The sequence below is a fragment of the Rhinoraja longicauda genome, chromosome 10 (assembly GCF_053455715.1).
Source record: "Rhinoraja longicauda isolate Sanriku21f chromosome 10, sRhiLon1.1, whole genome shotgun sequence".
NCBI lineage: Eukaryota > Metazoa > Chordata > Chondrichthyes > Rajiformes > Arhynchobatidae > Rhinoraja > Rhinoraja longicauda.
This window is the reverse complement of record NC_135962.1, coordinates 33,479,316-33,493,420: the sequence shown is the minus strand read 5'-3', so window position 1 is coordinate 33,493,420 and position 14,105 is coordinate 33,479,316. Positions and strand designations below refer to the sequence as shown.

Genomic DNA, 14,105 nt, shown 5'->3' with positions numbered 1-14,105 from the left:
CTCTGACAGCTCGTTCCATTTACCCACCAAACTCTGAAAGTTGCCCCTTTGGTTCCTACTAAATCTTTCCCCTCTCACCGTAAACATGTCCTTTGATTCTTGATTCCCCTGCTGTAGAGGAAGATGGGGGTTTAAGAGTTAATGTGTGCACATTGCATGTTGCGCGTGGTGAGCCTGCTTTACTCACTTAGAATTGCTAGCTAACGTATAACAGGTTGTTTTGCATAACTGCACATGGTGTTGTGACTACAGGAGAAAGGCCAGATACCAAGTAGTACTGCAGAGAACAACAGTCTGTTCTGGACAATAAGAACCGGTGCAGAAATTTGCTGATTGTGTCATTAGCTGGACTCGTGACTACTCATGTATAAATATACTGCTGGTGCACAAAATAATTGAACGGGACCACGAGGAGCTGCAAGTATGTGACCATGTGACCATACTCGCAGTGACTCTCCCATTCCCACTAGCCTAATAAATTTGTGTCTTTACTATCAGTGTCTGACAGTGTTTGTTATTTCAAAGCGCAAGGAGGGCTTTAACATTGGTGTAGTCGGCAGGATCTCGCTGGGACCATCTCTGACAACTGAGTAAGTGGCAACTGGGAGGCCGAGACCTCGAGGGGAGTAAAAAGTGCACTATAGGATGCATTGAGTCTGAAGTCCTGAGCGAGCTTCCGGGAACACCATGGTTCCTCATCTGAGGTTGATATGGTTCCCTGCCGAGATCGACAAGAGCCAGAGGAAGACCGAGGTAAGATAATAATAATTGGACATTCAGACTACTTGAAACCAGTCTCTGGAAAGAAACTGCGGAGAGTTGGGTCTGTGTAAAGTAAGAAATAGTTACAAGCAGAATGTAGTTGGCATGATAAATAAATGAAAAAAGCCTGATTGAGTCGCAAAATTAAGCGAAAATTGGTAACAAAAAAAAACAGGCACCAAAACGAGAAAACCCTGGGGACCTCTTATCTGGCATAGCGACCCTGTTCCTAGATGAAGAAGTGGAGGAACGCGACCTAGAATGGAATGTTCCTCCACCCCCTTATGCCCCAATACCCCAAGCCCAGGGTAGCCAAACAGAAGGAGGCAAGGCTAGCATCCGCAATGCTGCAGGCCCTTGCCCTTCCCACTCACAATAATTAAATGCACCACCCATACTGCCGCTTCTGATCCGGTCTGGGGAGGTCCGACTCCGATGTAAACAACATGCGGAGCACCAGCTTCGTGGATAACAATATCCTCAGTTCCAGCCACAGCAGCGACACATTGTGCAATGCAGACACGGCCCCCATTTCCCTGGTCAACGGCCTAAACTCTCACAGCATCACGTACAGCCGCCGCTTGAAGGCTAGTGAAGGGAAGCGGGCTGTTTCTGGGAAACAGCTCCTGTGACACCATGGCGGATGCAGACCCTCCCAGACTCCTTAATGGAACTTATTTGGTGTGTGATTCGTGGGATTATCCTTGGATACCAGGCATGCCACCTGGTGACATGGGATCATGGGGAATGCCCAAACTATGGCATGGGTGTTGTTGTCAGCCCTATGTGGCCCCCCACATGCGTACGGTGCCACAACGGACTGAGTTATCCTTCCCCTTATGGTCCAAACGAGGCATGTCTGAATCTGAACGGTTTTGGATGATTTACCTTCCCCTTCTATGGGACGGCCCTCGCCTCACGAGAACTGATCAACGTGGCATCAGCTATGGAGAAACTGGCCAATGAAACCGCGGATGCCGTTATGGATACCCAGAAGGCCCTCTCCTCTGTGATGGCATGGCATTGGACTTTATTTTGGCCGAAAAAAGGGGAACCTGCGCCGTAATAGGGTGAGAATGCTGCACCTACATCCCTGATGAATCCTCCAACATAACCAATTTGGCAGCCCACATATCCCAAGAGCTATTTAAATTTTTTTTTTTTTAGATTTAGAGATACAGTGCGGAAACAGGCCCATCGGCCCACCAGGTCCGCGCTACCCAGCAATCCCCGCACATTAACACTATCCTACTCACACTAGGGACAATTTTTTTTACATTTGCCCAGCCAATTAACCTACATACCTGTACGTCTTTGGAGTGTGAGAGGAAACCGAAGATCTCGGAGAAAACCCACGCAGGTCACGGGGAGAACGTACAAACTCCGTACAGACGGCGCCCTTAGTCAGGATCGAACCTGAGTCTCCGGCGCTGCATTCGCTGTAAGGCAGCAACTCTATCGCTGCGCCACCGTGCTGCTATGCAGAAGTACGAGCAGAGAGAAGAAGGTGAACTTGGCATAGAAGAAATCTCAACAGAAATTATAACTGATAAGGATACTGACTCTGACACCAAGCTAAACACAGACAGTCTCAAGGAAGCATTGGAGCGATTTGATCGTAACCAGACGACATCCGCCTCTTCTGGGAATTTGAGGAAATCTTCATCACCTCCTGTAATATCTGATGAAACCTTAAAGGGCCTGTCCCACTTAGGCGATTTTAAGGCGACTGCCGGCGACTAGGCTGTCGCCGAACGTTCGCCGGGGGTGTCGCGGGCATGATCGTGAGGAGTCTTCCAGAGATCGTTGTGGATCTCGGCGCGTCACTGAAAAATGTTCCGGATAGAAATTTCCCGGCGACAGCTGCCTTGTCGCCAGGTATCGTTGCCTATTGTGGGCGCTGTCGCATGCTGTTCCCAGGTTTCCTAGGTTGTCGCAGATGCATTTAGAAGCATGTAATATTAAATTAAGTAAAGTCATTTCCAAATACCATAAAATGCTTGTGTTTAACCAATTTATTTACCGTCAGGGCATTTGACAGGTAGATTGGAGGCGACAGTTTGACGGTCAGGTAAGCGTGGGAATTTCGCGATGTTTATGGCCATCAGCGATTACTTTTAAAGTAGGCTCCCAACCCAGATATGCAACCCAGAAACCAGATATGCATCTCCCGTACATTTTCTAAGAATGCCCACACTCCGCACAAAAATCCATATAACCACGTTTAAAATAAAATTTCTTAATACTGCTATTAGTAAACTATAAGTCAATCCAGTTTATGCCTTGTTACCATGAAGCTTGGTTTTCAAGTAATCCGGGCAGGATGATATATTTCAAAACTCTCAAGTAATTACAGACTTGTCAGTGATTTCAACGAAAATGAGGAGAAGCATTGATAAGCGTGGGAAGTTTGTGATGTTTCCGAAGACGGTGTAATCTCTTAGCCAGGTGCTAGTTTCACAAAAAAAGTAACTTGTATCGACCTAACTCGGCATTGTCGTGGTCATTGTCGTAGGGTAAAAGACCATTTTGGTGATCTGCTACGACTTTGACAGTCGCCGGCAATCGCCTAAAAAATCGCCTAAGTGGGACAGGCCCATAACACTCACAAAACAGCAAACTGATATAAGCACACCTCCATGACAAACATTAACTGGTTATGAGGTAACGTCCCAGGGAACAGCAACACTGAGCAGCAAGTTCTCAGTGCAGCTCGGTGCTATGCGACACCTGAAGGAACAGTTAGAACAGAGGACACACATGCTGGAAGCAAATATTCAGCGGCAGCAAGAAGAGCTAAACAAAATCCAAGAGCAACTTCATCTTGTCCAAGGTCAAGGATTGCAGATTTTCTCAAGGCCAACAGCTTGTGACAAAGCTGGTAATTGCTCCAATGGGATGCAGTGCCGTTATGGTTCCAACAACTATGACAATGGGTCAGGCAGTGACAGCTTACCCCACCTTTGCAACTCAACAACAACCTCAGACATTAACAAGGGCCCAGCTGGAGCAACACCAGAAGCAGTTAGCTCTGGGCCAGTCACAGTCTCGGACACTCACTCACTTTCAGCAGTGGATGCAGGAACCTACATTGCTTCACGATGATCAATCAACCCGTATTATTCTGTCAACTGCTCACCCTCTACAACAGAACACGTTCAGTCAGCAGCAACTCTCCTGGGATAGAACTGATAGTTTATTGGAGCCTTCAAAAGCACAGTCACAGTAGTCAGTCTTGTTTTGAAATCAGCAAACTCTGACGGTATTAAGATTTGTACGACATAACATCAGGAGAATTGGGAGTAAGATGCATGGGTATCATGAAGGAAGTAGCTGGTGACCTTTTAGTTGTTCAGTGGACTTTGGGGATCAATATTACATTATGGTTCTATCTTCATGCTGATCATCACTGTAATCCTTATTATACAATGTCTCCGGCCACTTTGTACCTCAAGGGGACTCTGAATGAGGTTATCATGTTATGGCAAAAGGTGGGAATGTAGAGGAGGATGGAGGTTTAAGAGTTAATGTGTAAAGATTGCATGTTGCGCGTGGTGAGCCTGCTTTACTTACTTAGAATTGCAAGCTCAAGTAGAACAGGTTGTTTTGTTAAATGCACAGGGTGTTGTGACTACTGGAGAAAGGCCCAATGCCAAGTAGTACTGCAGAGAACAACAGTAAGAACCGGTGCAGAAACGTGTTGATTGTGTGATTAGCTGGACCCGTGACTACTCATGTATAAATATACTGCCGGCACATAATATAATTGATTTAGACCGCGAGGAGCTGCAAATATGTGACCATACTTGCAGTGACTCTCCAATTCCCGCTAGCGTAATAAATTTGTGTCTTTGATATCAGTGTCTGACGGTGTTTGTTATTTCAGAGTGCGGGCGGGCTTTTACACTACCCTAGGTAAAAGATACTGTGATTTCTCCCTATTTATTCCAAACAATGTAAACTATTATAATTATGTAAATTTTAAAGAACCATTTTCCCATAACCAAGTTGTTGAAGTTGAAACTGCATTTAATCACCTGGCTGTTAACTGTGTGCTAAAGTGTATAAAGCCTAATTGCACATTATGATTTTTTTTGAGTATCAGCCAAGAGGTGCTCTTCTAGACTATCCGCTTGCCATGCTAAATAAAGACCCGTTAGATATCTACTGTTCGAATCTCCGCCTGGCTCATTCAAAGGCACAATTTTGAACACCAGCCCCATCCAACCCTGCTAGACACAACAAACAACATGCTGGAGGAACTCACAGGGTTTAGTTTTAGGTTTAGGTTAATTATTGTCACATGCACTGGGTTCAGTGGAAATCTTTGTTTTGCATGATAATAAACAATAGACAATAGAAAATAGACAATAGGTGCAGGAGTAGGCCATTCGGCCCTTCGAGCCAGCACCACCATTCAATGTGATCATGGCTGATCATTCTCAATCAGTACCCCGTTCCTGCCTTCTCCCAATACCCCCTGACTCTGCTATCCTTAAGAGCTCTATCAAGCTCTCTCTTGAATGCATTCAGAGAATTGGCTTCCATTGTCTTCTGAGGCAGAGAATTCCACAGATTTACAACTCTCTGACTGAAAAAGTTTTTCCTCATCTCCGTTCTAAATGGCCTACCCCTTACTCTTAAATTGTGGCCCCTGGTTCTGGACTCCCCCAACATTGGGAACATGTTTCCTGCCTCTAACGTGTCCAACCGCTTAATAATCATATATGTTTCGATAAGATCCCCTCTCATCCTTCTAAATTCCAGTGTATACAAGCCTAGCCACTCCAGTCTTTCAAAATATGACAGTCCCGCCATTACAGGAATTAACCTAGTAAACCTACGCTGCACGCCCTCAATAGCAAGAATATCCTTCCTCAAATTTGGAGACCAAAACGGCACACAATACTCCAGGTGCGGTCTCACTAGGGCCCCGTACAACTGCAGAAGGACCTCTTTGCTCCTATACTCAACTCCTCTTGTTATGGAGGCCAATATTCCATTGGCTTTCTTCACTGCTTGCTATATCTGCATGCTTCCTTTCAGTGACTGATGCACTAGAACACCCAGATCTCGTTGTACGTCCCCTTTTCCTAACTTGACACCATTCAGATAATAATCTGCCTTCCTATTCTTACCACCAAAGTGGATAACCTCACACTTATCCACATTAAACTGCATCTGCCATGCATCTGCCCACTCACACAACCTGTCCAAGTCACCCTGCAACCTCACAGCATCTTCCTCACAGTTCACACTACCACCCAGCTTTGTATCATCTGCAAATTTGCTAATGGTACTTTTAATCCCTTAATCCAAGTCATTAATGTATATTGTAAATAGCTGCGGTCCCAGCACCAAGCCTTGCGGTACCCCACTAGTTACTGCATGCCATTCTGAAAGGGACCCATTTATCCCCACTCTTTGCTTTCTGTCTGCCAACCAATTTTCTATCCATGTCAGTACCCTACCCCCATTACTATGTGCTCTAATTTTGCCCACTAATCTCCTATTTGGGACCTTGTCGAAGGCTTTCTGAAAGTTGAGGTACACCACATCCACCGGCTCTCCCCTGCCAATTTTCCTAGTTACATCCTCAAAATATTCCAGAAGATTAGTCAAGCATGATTTCCCCTTCGTAAATCCATGCTGACTCAGAACGATCTTGTTACTGCGATCCAAATGCTCCGCAATTTCGTCTTTTATAATTGACTCCAGCATCTTCCCCACCACTGATCATATCATCATATCATATATATACAGCCGGAAACAGGCCTTTTCGGCCCTCCAAGTCCGTGCCGCCCAGCGATCCCCGCACATTAACACTATCCTACACATCAGATTGATATCCAATCAGATCAGATATACCATTAAAAAAATACAATCGTCAAACTCAAGTACAATAGATAGAGATAAGGGGAAAATACAGAGTACTGAATAGTGTTCTCAGCATTGTAGCACAACACATAGTTACCTGGTAACTTATGTAGTTACATAGACAAAGTTCAATGTCCACAATGGGATTGAGGTGAATCGGACCTAACTGATGGGAGGATCGTTCTGCAGCCTGACAACAGATGGGATGAAGGGTTAGCAGTATTGATGAGGCAGGGGGTGGAAAGGAATTGTCAACATTTTAGTTTGAATTTAGGGCAGCATAATGGTGCAGGTGGTAGAATCGCAGCCTCACAGTGCGAGAGATCCAGGTTTGATCCTGACCTTAGGTGGTGTCAGTGTGGAGTTGGCACATTTTCCCTGTGACCACATGGGTTTCCTCCAGGTGCCTCTGGTTTTTTTCCCAACAACCCAAAGACTTCTGGGTTTGTAAGGAATGGGTACGAAAATTGGATAACACAGAACTAGTGTGAATAGCTGATCGATGGTCGGTGTGAACTTGGTGAGCCTGCTAAATCAAGTTCTTTACCTTCATTCTGAATAATCACACATGGATACTGGATTAGCACATCAGATTTATTCCACAGTGGGGTTCTTCCCGTGAGGATCTCCAGACACAATACTAATGTCTGAAAAGATCTCAAATCAGGAGAGGAGAAGAACAACTTTTCCACGATTGTTTACTTTTTTATACAGAAAAGAAAAAGGGGTGTAACAAATAAAATTAAGGACCGATTACAATTCTAATACAATTTCCATGGTTACAGAGAAAACAAAATCATTAATACAGGTCACATGCTCAGAAACCAAACCATTAATATAAGTCACATGCTTTCGAGGAACCAATCAATTTACCTAGAGTGGATTCGAAACTTTTCCTACTTTCGCACACACCCATATAAGTAGTTATTATTGAGAAAGAAACTTTCTTTATCTCTTATACACGAGCAATCTCGCAGCTGCACGACCTTGCTCTACTGTTTCAATCCACAGGGCTCACACTATCAGACAAGGGAGTAATACTCCTCTGCCTACTCCCTATCATTCATAAAAGGACAAACACATTCCATCCCAATGATAACATTTCTGCCACAAGCATCCATCTTACTGCTTTCTACTGAAAATAAGCATTCATTTTATGACAACAACAAAATACCAATATCTATAATTAACTCTATCAACTAATAGCATAGATTCTCAGGCCGAAGGGCTGGTTTCCATGCTGTATCCCTGAAACTAAAAGTAAAACTAAAAGAGAATTTTTTTTTTAAAATCCCGCATAAGGATTAAGAGTGGAGAGGGAAGATGGTCAGTATGAAGAGGAGAGGGGCCAGTGGGTGATTTGTGGATTGAGAAGGGGGTGAAAGATGACAGGTAGAGTGGAAGGGAGACAGGTAGGTGGATAATTAATGGAAACCAAAATGACCTGAAACAAGTTGGAGTTAGTGCCAGCTTAGTGGAGGGAAGGATAAAGGTGGGATGGCTGCTGGAAGGTGTGCAAAAGAATTTATCGGAAAAGATAACTCCAAGCATATTATTTTAGGTTTAGGTGCTTATTTTAGCATTGGACGACACTACACTGTCATCCCACAAACCAATGAAGAATAACTCACAAAAATACAACTTCACTCAACCATGCTTGTTCTTTCTTTGCATCAGAACTGCTGTGTGTTTAAACATCATTAGTTGTATCCTGTCTCCACAAGAAAATTCTGCACTAATTTGTAAATGTTTCCATAGCAACCATTCCACCAGTTAAACAATCTAATTAAATAATTCCTGAGCCAGAGTCAAGGCAGCAACGAAGAAGGAATCTCAAAACCTCCCTCGCCCTCCCCTCCTTGCACCGATGATCATGTTAAGATACAAATCTGACACCTCATTCCCATCTTACAGAGAATTGATGATCAGTTTGCATGACCTGGCATATTTGTTGTCCTTGTGTGATACAGGAAAATAAAGAATTGTTAACGATAGAAATAATTTGGATTGTTAACTATAGAAATAATTTATTTGACAAAACAAATAGGCACATCTGATGGTATTTTGTAAAACATTGATGGACTGGATTTTTAACCTGCTAAGTTAAAACAATGCAAGGACTTTGATCTGATTCTGCAGCACAAGCTGCTCTGGCTGGTTAGGTTGAATGGAAAGGTCAAGGGAGAGCAAGCTGATTGGATACACAGCAATTACAGTGGGATCTTGATGGGGGGCAGAGGAATAGTCAATGGAGTTGAATTCAGAAAATTGCCAGGAGTTAGGGAAATCAAACCTGGGTAGGACTTTCTCAGTGAATGGTAAGGCCCTGGGGAATGTTGTAGAATAGTAGGATGTGAAGGTTGTGACACCATACCCTCCCTTGGTTGCTGCTCTGATCCCTATTACTGGCTGACTGGCCGGGAGAGGCCAATTTCCAGCATTATTGGTAACACTGGGTACAATTACTGATTCTGGTTGGCCACTTGAACCTTGTCAGCCTTCTCCCTATCAAACCCAGGCATTCTAATCAGAGGGCAGTGGGGAATGGGGGAATGGGGGGAAGGGGGGAAGGGGGGGAAAGGGGGAAAGGGGAAGGGGGGAAAGGGGGAAAGGGGGAGGGGGAATGGGGGAAAGGGGGAAAGGGGGAAGGGGAAGGGGAAGAGGAAGAGGAAGGGGAAGAGGAAGAGGAAAGGAAGAAAAAGTGGCATGCCTCCCAGTCCCCTGTCACAGGTTTCAGGAAGACTGAACCACTGGGCAAACCCAAGACCACAGTGCCAACATAAACTCAAGTTTGCTGCCAGGAAGAAGCCCCAGACAGCCAGCACCTTTACTGAGGCTAAGACCGAGTGAATGGGGCAAGCCTGAGATGCCAGTGCCTCTCCCTGCCCATGGATACAAGGAAATGTGCCCATATGCAGAGGCAAAGGCTGAGCTGCCAGGATTACGCAGAGACCACCAGCACTGCCTCTTTAAGCCCAAAGCTGAGCTGCCATGATATTGCCATGATATCGCCATGATATCGCCATGATATCGCCAAGAAAAACCTGAGACCACCAGCACTGCCTCTTCAGGCACGGGCGAAGTATAGGGACAAGCCGGAGATTGCCATGCCTCCACAAAGCCCAGCACTGAGCTGCTGGGACAAGCTGGAGATTGCCAGGGTTATCGCATCAAGTGCTCTGATGACAAGGGACAGTGCCCCCATGTGGCCCTGGACTTTCTTACCACTGTAAATAAAATATATCACATGGGTTCACCCTACTGCAAGTAATATGTTGCCACCGCTGAACCCGGCCTCATCTCCGACTCCACAAGGTATAAGTACATATCTCTATGAAAGTGGTCTCACAGGTAGACAGACGGTGAAGAAGAGTGGGTTGTGCAGCAGGCACTATACCAACATTTAAAAGACACTTACTTTCACTACTCCCCCCCGTGACACCCATGGCTCATCTTCTCTTCAACCATGTCCTCCCCTAGACTTGTTACCACTGTCATGAGTCCCCCGCACTCATTCCATCCACTCCCTGTCACCTCGTCACCCAGTTTGTTCTTCTCCACCTGCTCCATTCACTCTCCACCCATCCTTCTTTTCCTTGAGCCTCCATTTTTCTTCCTCCCTGTTCCCTTCTTCCGACCATCCTGTCCTCCAGATGCACATTTTCACTCTCCACCTATCATTTTAATCAGATTCAGCATCTGTACCCTTTTGCCCTCTCTGCCTTAAGCCTTAGGTACTTAAAGAGTTTGATTTAGCTCTTAGGGCTTAATAAATCAAGAGATATGGGGAAAAGGCAGGACCGGGGTACTGATTTTAGATGATCAGCCATGATCATATTGAATGACGGTGCTGGCTCGAAGGACCGAATGACCTACTTCTGCACCTATTTTTCTATTTTTCTATGTTTCTCTTTTTCCACCTAACTCACCGGCCAATTAGCTCTTCTTCATATGGATCTACCTATCGCTTGCCAGTTCTTGCCACCCTTCCCCTCATCTCTTTCTACCAGCCATCAGCCCTCTACTCCATCAGTCAGAAGAAAGGTCCTGACTTAAAACGTCATCTGTCATTTCCTTCCGCAGATGCAGCCTGACCTGCTGAGTTCCCCCAGCACTATTTCATGTTCCAAATTCGAGCATCTGTCCACTCTTTTAGTCACAGAGTGATGCAGTGTGGAAACAAGCTCTTCGGCCCAACTTGCCCAAACCGGCCAACATGTCCCAGCTGCACTAGTCCCACCTGCCCGCGTTAGGCCCATATCCCTCCAAACATGTCCTATCCATGTACCTGTCTAAGTGTTTCTTAAATGTTGGAATAGTCCCTGCCTCAACTACCTCCTCTGGAAGCTCGTTCCATACACCTGCCAGATTTGTCAACATTTAACAGACATTTGGATAGGTACATGGATTGGAAAGCTTTAGAGTGATACGATTCAGACGGGTGCAAATGCGGTTAGCTTAGATGGGGCATCTTTGTTTGGCATGGATGAGTTGGACTGAAAGGCTGGTTACTCTGCTGCATTACTCTGTCCAATGTCAATCTCTTCGCTTTTCCATGATAGCATTAGGATCTTGCTGCTTGCATTTGAGCTGTGTACAGAGCCATTAAAGTTTAATGTAAGATGTAAACATCTGATTTCCCACCAGAACTCGAAACGAAGCAGTCTCAACATTTGCACATTTGCTGCTTCCATGCTCTCTGCTCTGTTTTCATTTTCCTTTTCCCCAGGCCCTGCAGGTCCCTCTGCCGATGCTCCAAGAAAACGTTCATGATCCAGAACGAGCAAGCTATTTCCCAACCCTCCAACAATTGCCATATCAATTTCATAAATTGTTCAAACAATTCATGAACTTGTGGAGATATCCAAATGAAAACAAAAAAGATTGGCAAAACTAGCTGATGAATGAGTTGCTGGAACGTGCTGCCAGGATTGTTAGTAGAGGCAGATATGATAGTGGCATTTTAGAGGCTTTTTAATGGGCACAAGGATGTGTAGGGAACGGAGGGATATAGATCACGTGTGGTCAGAAATTAGTTTAGCTTAGCATCATGTTCAGCATGGATATTGTGGGCTGAAGGGCCTGTTCCAGTGTTGTTCTGTTCTATGTTCTATCAATCAATGAAGCACAGGGAATAAAGTGATCTAGTCCAAGGGTTTGATCACATTTAAAACAAATAAATCTGATCTGTATTTTTGGTCTGGTACAGCATTTGTTATTATGTCCCTGCATGCATCTTTAGTGATCAGAATACTTATTTTCTTTATTTCTCTGAACTGTTTAATGTTAGATTTAGGTTCCAGATAGAATGGCATAGAAATTCAACTGTCTCGCTTAGTTTTGGTTTAGTCTAAAAGGGATACAAAGTGCTGCAGCAACTCAGTGGGGCAGGTAGGATCTCCAGAGAATGTGGATAGGCAATGATTCAGGCAGGACACTTCTTCAGTAAACCAGCATCTTCAGTTCCTTGTGTCTACATCTTTGTTTCATCTGGCACGCTGTTACTCCTCCAAGGATCACCACCTTGTGTTGTAGGAGAAACCTGTTTGTAGCTAAGATCATGAGAGCTAAACTATCTGGAGCTATTGCTCCTGGCAGGGTCACCCATGGTGGGCAGGTCGAGGGGGGACGTTTCTGACAAAGTGCAACCCAAGAAGAAGACCTCGATGCTGGAACAGACGGAGGATGGTGGCGGGCCAGCGCGTGGAGCACCACAATGGTTAAGAAAGCGGACGAAAGCTGCAGCAGGGAGAGACTCCCAACCATCGTGGAGTCCATGCCGTTGGACCTGGGTCTCTCTCTGTCAAGGACCGTGTGGTGGATTTCAATGCACCAGTCTCCCCACGTTAAAAAGACGTCACAGACAGGCATCCACTTGGAGGGACATATTGTCTACACACTCCTCTGCAATAACATTTGTGGCCCCAGGACCGGCTATTTAAGCATCTCAAGACCCAAATTGAAGACCCACCAGGAGGACAATCAAACAAAACTCTTGAGTGATCATCGATGATGACACACTACCCATTTGTGAAATGGGGAACTCTAAGGAATCACAACACTCTGAGCAGAGAAATGTATTCTTGTCTCACACATTATTAATGATAGGTGAGTTGCAACCTTCTTTAGAGAAATGGGGCTTCCCAAATTAATGGTCCCACCATACCTTCTGAACATGTGGGCTTCCTGAATCTATGAATGGACTTTCAACAGACAAGGTCATCAATCTCTGGATGTATGAGTATAATATCACAATCAACAGCACACACCCAAAAAATGTGCAGTTTTCATTCATGGCGAGGCATTTTGCATTACCGGCTACATTACACCCCACATCACACTGGCACAACTGGTAGAGCGACTGCCTCACACAGCCAGAGACCCAGGTTCCATCCTGACCTTGGTGCTGTCTGTGTGGAGTTTTCTCATCACTTTGTGCCTCTGTGTGTGTCCTCTGGGAGCTCCGGCTTCCATTCCCATCCCAAAAACGTGCATGTTTGTAGGTTGAAGGGAAAATGAGGAAGGATGGGAAATGAGTGTAAGTTGGAATATAAAGCAGCAGGTGGTGGGGGGTTGAAAGATAGTAGGAGAAATGGTTACACATTCGAGTGAGGGGGTGGAAGGTACTATTTGAAATTGGAGAATTCAATGTTCACACCATTGGGTTGCAAGCTATCCAAGCGGAATATGAATCATGCCGGTTGAGGGTTATGGGGAGAATGGGGTTGAATGGGGAAGATAGATCAGCAATGATTGAATGGCAGAGTTGATTTTATGGGCCAAATGTCCTAATTCTGTTCCTATAACATGAACGTATGAGGTGTTGTTCCTCCAGTTTGCGTAGCCTCATCCTGGCATTGGAGGAGGCCCATTTCAGAAAGATCATTATGGGAATGGGAAGTGGAGTTAAAATGGCTTTAATAGGAGGTAGTTGAGGCTGGGAATATCCCAATGTTTAAGAAGCAGTTAGAAAGATACATGGATAGGACAGGTTTGGAGGGATATGGACCAAATGCAGGCAGGTGGGACTAGTGCAGCTGGGACATGTTGGCCGGTGTGGGTAAGTTGGGCCGAAGGGCCTGTTTCCACACTGTATCACTCTGTGACTCTAATTTATTATTTCAGCTGAGTAGATTTACATTTCAAGCTGTGGAATGGCGATGACTTTTATAAACAAAGTGATTACTTTTTTGAGATTGAAATCAGTGTACAGTGTAATACATTCTAAAACATTAATAGTTAATCAGTTAAATAAAAATATTATCCTTTTATTGTATTTGAAATTCATGGACTGTAGCATAGTTCATTTAATACTTCAGATTAGTTGGAAATATGGCAGTTAAGTGCACATTTATTTCCTCTAGGTTCATCTTTTCTGTGGTACAGCTTTCTTCAGTGTTCAGAAAAAAAACAAATTGATCACCGTTTTGAGTGTTGTGAATGGGTTTACAGATTGTAAATTATCT

The 14,105-nt window shown here is 44.8% G+C and overlaps 1 pseudogene; it reads left to right on the top strand.

Annotated features, from left to right (window-relative positions):
* Positions 1–2,241: 2,241 nt before the first annotated feature.
* Positions 2,242–3,991, top strand: LOC144597523 (circadian locomoter output cycles protein kaput-like; annotated as a pseudogene).
* The last annotated feature ends 10,114 nt before the right edge of the window (positions 3,992–14,105 follow it).